This window comes from Musca autumnalis, unplaced genomic scaffold (assembly GCF_047663935.1).
Source record: "Musca autumnalis isolate F117 unplaced genomic scaffold, ASM4766393v1 scaffold_1, whole genome shotgun sequence".
NCBI lineage: Eukaryota > Metazoa > Arthropoda > Insecta > Diptera > Muscidae > Musca > Musca autumnalis.
In genome coordinates, this window is record NW_027411644.1 from 226,214,213 (window position 1) to 226,218,920 (window position 4,708).

Below are 4,708 nucleotides of genomic sequence, written 5' to 3' on the forward strand. Positions count from 1 at the left end.
AAATTAGCTGAAATTTTGCATTGACGGTTTCCAGTGGACAAAAAATATTTCTGATAAAAATTAAGAGCATAGGTCGACGTTTTGATCTAGCCCCCATATAATGGTACCTCCCGATGTTCGGTATTTTGAAGATGTTACCCAAGTTTCTTGATCAAATTGCCTGAATTTTTGCATTGAGAGTTCCCAGTGGGCAAAAATTTTTTCTGATAAAATTTGTGGGCATAGGTCCACTTTCCGATGTGGACCCCAATAAACAATTCCGCCCGATTTTCGGTATTTTGAAGGTTTTAGCCACATGATCCAACCGAAGTAGCTGATATTAGGCATTTAGTCAGCGCCAGGTCGCCGAATTATTCCTACAGAGAATTGAGGGTATTGGCCCGATTTTCGGTATTTTGTAGGTTTTAGACAAATTATCCACCCAAAATGACTGAAATTTTGTGTTCAGTCTTCATATATATTTGTGGCATTATGGAATACATCAAAATTTTGTCTTTAAATAAGAGAATTTTCGTAATTTTTTTTTTTTTTGGCAGATTTGTGGTCAAACATGTAAAAAAGTATCAGTCGGCTTTGCCGACAGAGATATACCCTCAGCCTATGTGAATTGCAACTTTCATCTACGGACAGATCGAATGTATTTAGGGTCTTTTCAGAATTTTGTGGCACATTTTGGACATTTCAACTTGCCGACAAAAAGTGGATTAGATTTAAACTTCAAAAGTTTTGCGGAGGAGAGAATGGACCGACATAGAGCATTACGGAAGTGGATCTTATTTTTAGAGTCATTTCTTTTCGCGCTCACTAGTCATTTCAGTGGGTTATCGTACACTTGTTGGACCAGTATGCCAGGAAGCATGGACTTGTCCACGGAAAACATAATATGGCTGTACATCATCGGTATAAATTTCCAAAGGATCTCCGAACAGACCCTAAACTGCACTTGGACACAAATGTTGATCTTTTGTGGGGGAGGTATCCTAAGTAGAGGACCGATATAGGGCATTTTAGAAGTTAAACTAAGTTTGGACAAAATATGATGAAGGCCAAATTTTGGACCAAATCGGTCTATCTGTTCGAGAGATATTGTGCTCTCCAACTGCTACATATGGTGCAATAGGGGGTTTTTACAACTTTCGGGCTGTTTTCCCAAGAAGTATGGACTTGCCACTGAAAAAACTTTTACCGTTGTCAATTACAACAGCGATTGCAAGTTGCTTCAACAGAAATCAAAGTTAGTCAAGAGCAGGCCTTAAAGTGAAGTTATCCGAAATTTTGTGTGGAAGGCACCTGAAAAAATAGGCAAATAAAGTCCATATTCAAACCTGATCTATATCTGGAAGATATATTAGGATGTGCAAAGTATGGATCAAATCGGTTACTCCTTTCAAGAGTTATCGTCCGCACAATTTTTCCGAACATTTTTAAATTTTTAGGGGGGGTGGGGTACCTGAAGGAGTGATCCGATATGGCTCATCTTCAAACATAAACTAGTTTTGGACAAAATATTACGAATGCCAAATTGTGAGCTGAATCGACTGATCCGTTTGAGAGTGATCGTGCGCTCAGCCACTACACAAAAACAAAATCAAAGCGATTCGAGGCAGGTCTTAAACTGAACTTATCCCAAATTTTGTGTGGTATGTAACCGAAGGAGTGCACCGATTGAGTCCACATTGGAACCTCATCTATGTCTGATAGAAATTTCACGATGTGCAAAGTATGGACCAATTCGCTTACTCCCTCCAAAAGCTATCGTGCGCACAAGTTTTCCGAACATTTTCGAACTTTTGTGGGGGAGAAACCTGAGGGAGTCGGCCGATATGACCCATCTTCGAACTTAAACAAAGTTTGGAAAAAATATTAGGAAAGCCAAATTTTGAACTAAATCGGTTGATCCGTTCGAGAGTTATCGTGCGCACCAGCCAACCAGACAGACAGATGGACGGACATTGCTAAATCGACTCCAAATTGACTGAAACGGATTTCTCCCAAACATACTTGGGGTCTAAAACCATTATTTCGATGAGGCACATTTTGCCCGTATGACAGTGTATATACCCTAGTTAGTATAAATGCTGAGGGTATACAAATCAGCTTTATTACGACCGTTACTTTTAATTTTCAAATATTGGAGGCTATTACTATCCTTGGGGAAATATGTTTTCTTTTGGAAAAATAGTCGCTGGAATGCAGTACAAAACTCTTCAGAACATGCCATTTGAAATACAACGTGAAGTAAGCATTTTAGAGTTTCAGAATTTTTTAGAATGTTCTAAAGAATTGCTGAGGACTTTATGTGGAATATTTTTGCAAAAGGTTACTTGGTTCAACTCCCAATAGTTTAGCTGATACTGACCAGAATTTCAGCAATTATGTAAACTGTTCTATATTTTATCGATTTTGATGCCCTAGCACCGAATAAATATACCTTTTTTAATTATGTTTGTTTAAAAATACAAACATTTTTTCAAGTTTCCCAGTATACAATTCTTTGGTTTCAATTTGGTCCAAAAATTGTCGTTAGTAATATTTTATCCAAGCTTAGTTTAAGTTCGAAGATGAGCCATATCGGTCGACCCCTTTAGATATGTCCCCCCACAAAAGTACGAAAATGTTCGGAAAAATTGTGTACACGATAACTCTTCAAGTGAAACATCGTGACATTTCTACCAAGTATAGATGAGACTCAAACATGGACTCTATCGGTTCACTCCTTCGGGTACCTCCCACAACAAATTTCAGAAAAGTTCAATTTAGCACCTGCTCTCGAATTGCTTTGATTTTTGTTGTAACAACTTGTACATTACGACGATACAAGTTTTATCAAGGGTAAGTCTATACTTCCTAAGAAAATAGTTCGAAAGTTTTAGAAACCCCTATGGCACCATGTCTAGTGGTTGGAGCGCACGATAACTATTGAACGGATCAGCCATTTCGGTCTAAAATTTGACGTTCATAATATTTTGCCCAAACTTAGTTTAAATTTGATCATAGACCATATCGATCCACTCGTTCAGGTACCTCCCCCATGAAAGTTTGAAAAGGTTCGAAAAAATTGTGCGCACGCAAATTCTTGAAGGGAATAACCTATTTGGTCCCTACTACTAGTATCGTAATATCTCTACGGGACATAGATCAGATTCGAATATGGACTATATAGGTGCACTCCTTCTAGTACTTCCCTCACAAAATTTGTTAAGACTGCAGTTTAAGGCCCGCTCTCAAATCATTTTGCTTATTTTTGTAACAACTGGTATTCGCTGCTTCCATTACGACAGTACACGTTTTTTCATACTTCCTGAGAAAATATTCCGAAAGGTTTAATAAAAACAAACGTTGTACATCGTATTATATAGACTGAAGTATTGTGTGCTACTTTTTTCTTTAGGTCCGAAGCTGAGGTTATATGTCTGTCGGCCAAGCCGACTGATACTTTTTTACTTGTTTCTTATAAAATGTGTACATATTTTGAAAATTATCAATTGAGAAACAAATGTTATCTCTTTTATAGTCCGTGTGAAAAATGCTTACACACACTACTACAAAAGGGGCTCCCAATGCCGAGGCCTCGTTTAAAATATAAGTTTAGGGCAAAATACCTAATCGTTTCCGAGATAAAGGTCCGATAAATACGAAAAAATGTAGTTTTAGCCCAGTTTATATGAGGGCATAAAATCCGAACTGGATCTGACAAGACAAAACCCTACTAGGGTTTTTGTAGTCTCAATATGTTCTTTCAAAACATACATAATAGAAGTTGTTTGCATTTCAGTGTTGCAAAGTGTTATGGGATTTGAACTCTCATATAGGCAAAACTACTTGACGTATCAATTCCAAACTTAAAAAAAATAATAATTGGAATGTCTTCGATCGATCCCCATCAATATATTTGTACTCCAAAGTACTTGGTTTTGACCCTTTTTGTGCCCTGTCGTGATACTGTGCGTCGTCTACCTTTACAATGTATGGTCCTTTGTACGAGATATATGTAATATTATTGCATTCTATTGCCTTCAATTGAAATGATGTTGGAGGATATTTCATGTGTATGTTGGTGTGTGTGAATTATGTTCATTTACATCTGTCAACTGCAGGTAACATAATTGGACATAACTGTAAATGGACTGCATTAAGATTGACATTTGACAGCTTTAGGATCAAAGCAATTGTAAACTTCAGTATTTTGATAGGTTACAGTTTGATATGTTTTGATTAGATTTTCGTGTGGTTTTGATGGAGAGAAGTCTCCCTTGTCCCGTATGGGATGTTGTGGAACAATGTTTTTTTTTTGTTTGTTTGATGGATATTCGAGCAGCTTTTGACCACTAGCTAAATGGTAACTAAAAGATGGAAATCTTTGATGTTTTTAATATTTTTCAACATTAAAAAAATTTAAAAACATTCAATATGCACGAGTTTTAAGCTAAATCATTGAAAGGTTTCTTAATTAATGATTCAATTGTTTAATCGAAGTTATTGGGTCTTTAGAAAATAGCAGGTAGTAAATATGACGGATAATCGAAAAATTTCAAGCCTAGGAAACATTACGTGCTGCCAAGGGGCCATTTGACATTTCCTTTGGAAAGTTTGATATGTTTTAGCAAAAACGTACTCAGTACAGTTTGACGTCGTTTACAGTGACTTAAAAAAAAATACTTCACAAAAAATGGAATTTACTTGTGAACATTTCCGTTCGATCATTTTT